Raw genomic sequence first — 10271 nt, 5'->3', positions numbered from 1 at the left:
TTATTCTAATTAGATATGTATGACAGCAGAATGCATTTTGATTCATTGTACACAAATACAGCACAACTTTTCATTTCTCTAGTTTTACACGATGCAGCATCACACCATATGTGCAGTCCTATATGTACCTAGGGTAATGATGTCCATCTCATTCCGCTATCTTTCCTGACTCCATGCTCCCTCTCCTCTCCTCTAATTAATTATTTATAACAAGAATTGACAAGAGCCAAAGTACCTCTATTACTAACACTTATTCTTGGGAACTGATGAGCTTATTTAACGCTGAAAGTCTCTTTGCCAGAGGTCAGAAAAAATATGCTTGGTAGCATGATGGCTATTCTGAAGAGTTAAAAGTCCCAGAGGATTGAACCTAGGTCCATGCCAGGCTCTTGTACACCTTCTAGCTCAGTGATGTGTGTAATTAGGCTCGTCAGCATTATTAATAACTAACCTTGAGTTCTGGGAAGGCAGTGAAGTCTGTAGTACTCTCCTCCCCATTGTACTATGCCCTATTTCTTGCCCGCTCTCTAGCTAACTCTACAATATCACCTAATACAGAGTTGAAGGAATACTAACAACTACCAATTTCCAAGTGTTAGAGCCTCATACCATGTCATTACCGGTGACAAATCAGGCGTACCAAATGGAAACTTTATTATTCCAGAACTGGGCTTAATTTTGCAAGAATAAGAACCATGAGGATCTCAGCCTCAGCATTGCCAATACCTAACAGAGTGCCTGGCACAGCAAATGCCAATAAGTATTTGCCAAAAAAATGAATGAGTCAGAATTCTAAACTGAAGTTCACAGACATTAGGAAATGTGCCTAGCATCACAAAGTAAGGGCAAGACACTGAGTTCCAGTCTAGGACCCTCCTTTCCTTTATGCCATACAAGTTTTCTGGTAGAGTTGCTTGTCAGTTCATTCATTCATTTTCTTGGATGCAAGTGACAGATAACCCAACTCTAATTGCTTTCAGCAAGAAATGGAATTTTTATGCTAGGATGACTCAAGAATTTAATGACATAAATGGCTTCAGACATATCTGGAGCCAGGGGCTTAGACCATTGTCATCAAGCTTTGGCCTCTCTTCCATATTTCTACTGTCCTCCAATATGTTAGCTTAATTTCAAGCCTTCAGCAACTTCAGGCCTGGAGCTGAAAAGCACTTGCATTTATTTCTGCTTCTCTCTGTGCCTCTTGGCAACTTGGGCTAGTGTGGGCCCGTGTAGGATCAAGGCAAGTGTGGAGAGAGACGCCATCTCCTGATGGAAGGTTCTGTAAAGCATCTGAGGCCGTATTTAACTTACTACAGATGAGAAGAGTGAGACCCATAAAAAGGAAGTGACTTATTAAGGCCACACATCATGTAAGTGTCAAAACGGGTGACAGAGCTTAGTATCTCCCCCTTCAGTCCCGGGTGGTTCCTTCCACATCTGAGCAGCCTCTTTTGGAAAGGAAGACACAGAATTGTGTGCCCAGGGAAAAGTGAAGGCTTTACCCAAAGCCAAAGATAAAATGAACTCCGTCACAGTGTTGTCATCTCAAACCCCACTTTTTAGGTGGCATTCAGGGATATTTCTCAAGGGACATGGACCACATCATTTACAGTCTGCAGAGAAACAACTGACTGGACAGAACTTCTGATCTCTCCTTTGAGGCCAAAGTGAGAAAGGCCTTGCCTTTATTTCAAAGGGTCCTGAGCAGGATTTCTGGACTCCTGCAGTCCAGCTTCCTCGACAGCACTCCTTCTGCAGATCAGGCCAAGTTGACCTGGGTCACACGTTTGTCTTCACCATCTTGTCAATCCTAGCATCCTTAGGTGGTGGCAGAGAGTCCAGGCCGCATAAATGTTTGAGGAGAGAGGGAAGAATAGTATCTCTGGACCCTTGCTAATGCTGGATAAGGAACCGTGGAGTTGCCGCATTGCTGGGAGATGCCTCACAGAAGCAGAGAAGTTGCCAGACTGAAATTACAGCGCTTACAAGCTCACATGCCTGGGGTGTACGTATTCCCATGCTCAGTGAATATTTAATGAATGAATGGATGGATGGATGAGTGAGTGAGTGAAACTCTCAATCCCTCACAGGACAGATTCATGTTCTTCATTTGAAACATGGAAACACACACATACACACACACACATTCATTCATTCATTTTCTCTCTCTCTCTCTCTCTCTCTCTCTCTCTCTCTCTCTCTCTCTCATCTCTCTCATGCTGGAGTGTGGCTCCACCTAGTGGACACTCCAAGATTATGCCTGGATCTCTACCGGGTTTCTGGCTCCTTTTGTTCTGTGGCTTCTGCCCTTGCTCCTTCCTGCTTTACTCACTTTGGCACATGACCACCTAGGGTGGTGGCATGGCCCTGCAAGTCAGCAGAAGACTATCTGGAGTCCTGGAAGGAGCAACTTGAGAAAGATGTTGTTAGGGGACGGCGTGGACTAGACTGGATCAATTGCTTAGAGCTGCTGGTGATGTGCAAAGGACCTTATGTCCGGAGGCCCATAACTGGTTTGCTGTGTGGCCCTGACCAACCCACCTGCTGTCTCTGACCCTTGTTTTGTTTTTATTTTTAATTAATCTGGGGATGCAGGATCTGAGCTCAGCACAGCTGTGATGACTGAATCCTTGCTGTGTAACCCTGGGCTTGTTCTCAGATCTCAACATGCCCTCGATTGCCATAGGGGGACCACTGTGCTCATATTACAGTAGAGCACACTGGCTTTAGATAAAGTAAGGAACTCAAGGGCTCTGGATGGCACATGCCTGTAATCACAGCAACCTGGGAGGCCGAGACAGGAGGATGGAAAATTCAGAGCCAGTCTCAGTAACTTAGTGAGGCCCTAAGCAACTTAACAAGACCCTGTCTCAAAATAAAAAAAAAAAAAAAATTAAAAGGGTTTGGGATGTGGATTAGTGGTAAACTGCCCCTGGGTTCAATTCCCAGTACCAAAACCAAAACCAAACCAAAACAACAACAAAAAAATAAAACCATAAACTAACTGTCTGACTCTAGCACCTATACCCTCAGCACTACACCGTACTGCTCTTTAGAGGCTCTGTATCAAATGGTTTAGTGTGTGACCTCTGAAGCCTTGCTCCTTTAGTGTGAATTTCTGATTCTATGTGTGACCCTGGGTGAGTCACTTAATCTCTCTGCATTTTCTTTTCTCCATCTGTGCAATGGGATAACAACACCAAAGTTTTGCTATAAAATTTTATGCAGCCACCCACAGACCACTTAGACTACTCCCCAGCATTTCCAGTCTTTGTTTTAACTATAAATTCAGAGTTACTCAAATATGTAAGTATTTCATGCCTTCACAGTTATTTTCTGCCTCTGAACTTTTGCAGTTTGTTTTTGACATTGCCTGAAGGAGCTATAAATTTAGATCTTTAATATTATTTTCAAGAAAGGTTATATTTGCAGTTACAGAGACACACTGACAGGTCTGAAGAAAAGAAAACTTCCTCCGTGCATCGTAGAGGTTGGGTCCCATTATTGCCCTCCCCCCCAGGCACTATGAATTAAATTATATCAATTTTATGAATTCCAAAATTGTATCGTGAATGGTACAAGCATATTCTATTCCATTATTTGGGAGGTAGAAGTATTGATTGCTTATATGCAAATATCTCAAGTGAACAGAAATTTTTATAACCTTGCTTTGCCTTTCTTCATTTTTATACCTGGAGCCTGGGGAATGGATGGGACCTGGGCTTCTCCTGACCTCCCAGAACCCTGATCTATTCCAAGATACCAGGATTGGAAGAAGCTAAGTCCCAGAAGTCCCTCTGGGGGACTGAAGTGTGGATAAGAGGTCTGCCATTGTGGGATGGCCCACAGGGGCTGCAGAGCGTGACTGGACACAAGTCCTGAAGGTGCTGTGACCTGGTTCGTCTCCTGGGTTCCAGTAAATGACAGGGAAGCGGCACTGCGTCTGTCCTTCAGTACTACTGTCATCCGCAGTGAGTGGAGACTCCAACCATGTCCCAGACCAAGCTTCGTGACCTTGGCACCATGATGCTCAGGGCCACATCATTCTCCATTGTTTCAGGATGTGGGGGGTGGGGAGAAGAGACCATAGAGAAGACCCCCTTCCAGGACAGGTCCCAGGGATTCACCTCTTCCAGCTATGCCTCCACTGAGTCCAGTTACCACCCAGTCAGACCACTCAAAGTAGGATGGACTGATTAGGTCACAGCTCTCATAATTGTTGGACCCACAACACAAAGAAAAGACCATCAACTCCAATTTTCAACCAAATTGAAGCACGTTTATATTGTGTACCCAAGAGAGCTGGCCAGCGGCTGTCTCACCCAAAGCCGGGCCAGAGAACAGCCCAGAAAGGTTTTGATAGCACAAAGAGTTACAAAGGGGGTGTCTTGGGAACTTAGAGCTAACGGGGTTCTGGCAAAGGTTAGTGATCTACATGGCTTAACATTTCAAGGCAGAGAGTCAATCGAGATTCCAACATCAGAATTTATGAGGTGCCCCTGAGTTTTTGGGGAGGGTTGTTATCTGGTCAAGGAGAGCCAGGCATGGGTGAGTTCAGAGCATGGGCAGGAATTCCAAACAAGTTTAAACATCAGATGATCAGGCCCAATAGAAATCTTAGTGTGTTATAGTAAAACAGAAATGAACTTCTCATAACCTTGTGACGAGTTGACTCCCAATCTTAAGACGGAATTAGGCTGGGTTCATCAATAATCTAATTATATCACCTCTAAATAGTCCCATTTTCCCAAGTATTTTATGTTTTTCCTTTGTATTATTTTTTAGGCAATTATGAATGGGATACTTCTTTTAATTTCTCTTTCAGCTGATTTGTCATTAGTGTATAGAAACATTTGATTTATGGGTTTGATTTTATATCCTGCTATTTTGCTGAATTCATTTGTGAGTTCGGGAAGTTTTCTGGGTCTTCTAAATATAGAATCACATCATTGGCAAATAGGGATAGTTTGTGTTCTTCTTTTCCTATTTGTATTCCTTTAATTTCTTTCTTTTGCCTAATTGCTCTGGCGAGAGTTTCAAGGATTATGTTGAATAGAAGTGGTGAAAGAAGGCATCCCTGTCTTGCTCTAGTTTTTAGAGGGACTGCTTTTGATTTTTCTCCATTTATAATGATGTTGGCTTGTGTTTAGCATATATAGCTTTTACGGTATTGAGGTATGTTCCTACTGTCCCTAGTTTTTCTAGTGTTGTGAACATGAATGGATACTGAATGTTGTCAAATGCTTTTTCTGTATCTATTGAGATGATCATAGGATTCTTGTCTTTATTGATGTGATGAATTAACTTTATTGATTTCCGAATGTTGAACCAACCTTTGCAACCCTGGAATGAGCCCCATTTGATCATGGTGCACTACCATTTAAATATGTTTTTGTATGTGATTTGCCAGTATTTTATTGAGAATTTTTGCCTCTATGTTCATCAGGGATATTGGTCTGAGGTTTTCTTTCCTTGCTGTGCCTTTGTCTGGTTTTGGTATCAGGGTGATATTAGCATTATAGAATGAGTTTGGAAGGGTTCCCTCCTTTTCTGTTTCATGGAATAATTTGAAGAGGAATGGTGTTAGTTCTTCTTGAATATATATTTTTTAATACAGGAGTTTTGTGGGGACACTTTCACAACCAGGAGATAGCATGTGCTGACCTAGCTCAAATAACATGATTGATTTTCCCAGCCAGATAGTTTTGGAAAAGGCCATGATGATGGTTTATGTACAGGGGTAGTTGGAGTAGTGGGGGTGGCCTGGAGTTATCTGGAAAATTGATCAATACTCTTTCTCCATGCTGCATTGTAAACAGGACTGAGGTCTCTTTTGGATGTAAATACCTCTTTTTTGTGCCACTTAAAAGGTCACTAGTAGAGATACAGGGGCATAACCTAAAGGCTGAATTGCTAGCAACTGGGGACATTCTCTAAACCTAACAATTTCTTGTTACTGGTTTTATGTTCTCAAAGGACATTTATAAGGAGATATTTCAGATGGTGACTTTCTTCCCTAAAGGTACCTGTTGAGAGCCACAGCCGAAGGGACCCCAGCAAACTTCCAGCTGCCAGCAAACTTCCAGCTGCCAGCAAACTTCCAGCTGCCGGCTGATGATTGGCTCACAGCGGCCCCAGCAAACTTCTAGCTGCCAACTGATTGGCTCCTCTGCGGTGATGCTCATTTGGCTGTTTCCCTGCCCTTTCAGACCACAGAGCTGCTCACTGGGGGACTTTTTTTGGCTCCGCCCATGCGACCCAGCCAATCGGCCTCAAGAGCAGGAGGAGTCAGGGAGGTGGAGAGGCTTGTGGGAAGCCGGTGGTGGCAGTTGGGCTCTGAGGGTTTTTCCTGAGGAGCTGTGTGGTGTGGTGTGTGTGTTCTAAAAATAAAGTTCATTTCTTTTGACAAGTGGCTCCTGAATTGTGCCCAGCCAGACTGAGGCATTTGGTGGCCCCCACGGGGAACAACTGAGGGTAAGTGATAAGGTAAACTGCTCGCCCCTGAGGGCAGGGCGAGAGGATGGGTAGGCATTTTAAGATTCTTCTTTTGTTTTGTTTCGCTTTTGTTGTAAGTTGCCTGTCCCTGGAGATGTGTAAGATGGAAGAAAAACTGCTCACATCTGAGGAACAGATAGGGAGAAAGGACGGATGGACATTTCAGGAGGATAGAAAGGCTGATATAATGATTTTCTGTTGTTCCAATTTTGTTTCATTCTGTTTCAGTTGTGTTTGGCGTTATCTTGTTGGGTTGTATTATAATTATTGCCGCAGTCTGGCTGGGCACAATCAGGAGCCACTTGTCAAAAGAAACTAACTTTATTTTTAGAACCACACACGCCAAACAAAACAGCCTCTCGGGAAAAACCCTCAGAGCCTCAACTGCCACCACCGGCTTCCCACAAGCCTCTCTCTCCCACACAAGCTTCTCCCCACATCCCACAATCCTCCTCTCTTGAGGCCAATTGGCTGGGTCACGTGGGCGGAGCCAAAAAAGTCCCCCAATGAGCAGCTCCGTGGTCTGAAAGGGCAGGGAAACAGCCCAATGAGCATCACCGCAGAGGAGCCAATCAGCTAGATGTTGCTGGGGCCGAGGAGCCAATCAGCTAGATGTTGCTGGGGCCGCTGTGAGCCAATCATCAGCCGGCAGCTGGAAGTTTGCTGGCAGCTGGAAGTTTGCTGGGGCCCCTTCGGCTGTGGCTCTCAACATCTCCCCCTCTCTGTTTAAACAACAAGCATGTGGCTTAGGGACCGTGCCTGCCTTAGGTTGTCCAATAGTACATATGGTCCTTAGGTTGGTACCATTGCAATTGGATCTTACCCATCACTGACTACCGGTCCAGTATACAGCCACACCTGTGGAGAGGTCTTTGTACCAGCAGGGGGGTGAGGTTCTTTGCCTCACCTCTGTTGGCCCCCAAATTTTAGCTGGACAATCATGACAAGCAGAAGGGAGGAAGATACACCAAGCCAATTGACGGCTCATTTTGGGAAAATTGTACCACCAATGACATCATCAGCAAAAATACCCCAACACTACCACAAGTCGCTGCACCAACAGATAGTTCACAATGCATACAGGTGAGCTCACAATGTGTCCAGGCAAGTTCTGCAAGCAGTTCAGTGATGGCTATTGTAGAAGCTGTAGATTGGTTTTATCTTTGACTTCACCAGCACTGGGATGAAGATAGGAATTCTGGCAATAATGGCTAAAGAAAAAATTATGTAACATTACAGAAGGCACTAAAAGAAAACAATTTTCTTAACAATTTACATTGTCTTCACCGGCACTGGGATGAAGATAGGAATTCTGGCAATAATGGCTAAAGAAAAAATTATGTAACATTACAGAAGGCACTAAAAGAAAACAATTTTCTTAACAATTTACATTATCTTTAAGAGAATTATTAAATATAATGAAAAGGAAAGGTGAAAGTAAACAAACAGATCTGTTAACCTTCTTTTTTGTTTACATATTAAAACAATCCTCAACAGTTGTTTACCCAATTTAAATTAAACCATATAAATCACGTGAAAAAAAAATTTGGATCCATTTTATCATGAGCGCTCATCATATATGATATATGGACATACATACATTCAAACATATAACACAAAACACAAGTGTGCACACATAATATAATACATACAACACATAACATTATAGTAAAGGCCTTATAACTTTTTACAGGTGAAATCTCCATTGCAATGTTTAAAAACTCTATAGTCAAAAAATAGAACTGATCAGCAAAACATTAACCTAGGTCTGTATGAGCTCAAAAAACAAAATAGAACTTCATGATATGGCAAAGGGCAATAATAAAATAGATATTGAAAAAAGCATCCTGGTTCTGTTGCAGATGTAAGAATAGCCAAACTGGAGTTTTGGATATCAGTTGTTATGGATTTGAGCCAAATCATCTTCTTTTTGGTCTGTAGAAATCGCTTTAGTTAATCTTTCTGGAATCCAAATCGGCTGCTGTTCTCCCTGTGGAAACACATAAACAGACCCCCGACTCCAGACAATCACTGGGTCAGGACCTTGGTTAATCTCTCTGGAATCCAAATCGGCTGCTGTTCTCCCTGTGGAAACACACAAACAGACCCCCGACTCCAGACAATTACTGGGTCAGGACCTTTCCATTGTCCTGTTAGAATATCCTTCCAAAGTACCTTGGGCTTATGCACATTTTTTGGACACTATGCCTTTCCGCAGCACTAAGTCCTGATGAATCCAAATTTAAAAAGTTTAGAGTACTACATAATTTAATATATGTGTTTAAATCTTCATGTTTCCATGGTCTAATGATATCTCTGCACCAATGATTCGCTTGCTCATAAGCCAGGTGTTTTATTAATGGCATTGCTTGTTCTGTATTCCCAAAAACTCTGGTAGCTGTTTGAATAAGCCTATCTACAAATTCAGCATAAGGTTCATTAGCTCCTTGTATTACCTTAGATAATTGACCTTGTAAACCTCCATGTCCTTGTAAAGTCTTCCATGCCTTAATTGCATCTACAGCAATTTGTGCATATACACCAGGATCATATGCAATTTGTTGCTGCTGATCCTCATAAGGTCCCTTTCCTAACAACACATCTAGATTTCTCTGAGGATAACCAGCTGCTGCATTTCGCCTAGCCGTCTCCTTGCAAAATTCCTCATTGGCAACCTTCCATAACAGGTATTGTCCTCCATTTAGCACAGCTTTACACATATTAGCCCAATCTGCTGGCGTCATGTTCAAGTTGTTAATGGATTCAACCATGCTTACAGTGAAGGGTGCTTGAGGACCATAGGTTGTTACAGCCTCTTTTAGCTGCTTCACTGTTTTGAAATTTAAAACTTTGTAAAATCGCTGCCCTCCTGCCTCAAATACAGGGCATGTTAATATTTGAGATCTTGTCTCAGGATCCCAACTATCAACTGCGGGGGTTGGGGACCTCCCAGCATATGGAGGTGGTGCTGTTGGTTGGACACTTACACCCTCTGGTGATAGAAAGGTGTTAGTAGCAGTCTCCTGTTGTAACTTTCCCCCTGATGGCTTTTTCTGTTTTACACTTTCTTTCTCTGTCTGACTAGCTTGAGAGGCCTTCTCTTTTACTTGAATCTTTTCCTCTGTCTGACTAACTTGAGAGACCTTCTCTTTTACTTGAATCATTATGTCTTCTCCTTCCTCTACCATTGTCTGAACTGAAGGCTTTGGACTAAGCAAACAAGATACGAACGTCCACAATGGCAATGTGCCAACTGGCAGAGTCCCTGGGCTTTTCTTTTCTATTTTTTTTTAAATCTTCACCATGATGGTTCCATTGTGATATATTTAACAACTCCTCCTTAAAAAGCCATGGGCTACATTTTTGTATTGTATCAATGTATGCCCTGACTGTTCTTGATTTTACTGAGATGCCTCCTTCCTCTAACAATTTACTTAACACTCTTTCAGTTTGTTTTTTGCTAATTTCTGATCCCGTATTTCTACTATAATACAACCCAACAAGATGACACCAAACAAAACCGAGACAGAATGAAATAAAAAGGGAACAACAAAAAGTCATTATAGCCTTTCTATCCTCCTGACATGTGCATCCGTCCTTTCTCCCTATCTGTTCCTCAGACATAAATAGTTTTTCCTCAGATGTGAGCGGTTTTTCTTCCGTCTCACTCATCTCCAGGGACAGGCAACTTAAAACAAAAGTGAAGCAAAATAAAAGAGGAATCTTAAAATGGCTACCCATCCTCTCGCCCTGCCCTCAGGGGCGAGCAGTTTACC

The sequence above is a fragment of the Marmota monax genome, unplaced genomic scaffold, assembly GCF_021218885.2.
Source record: "Marmota monax isolate L192 unplaced genomic scaffold, Marmota_monax_Labrador192_F-V1.1 WCK01_AAM20220418_F8-fsc00051, whole genome shotgun sequence".
NCBI lineage: Eukaryota > Metazoa > Chordata > Mammalia > Rodentia > Sciuridae > Marmota > Marmota monax.
Note: the sequence above shows the minus strand (reverse complement) of the source record.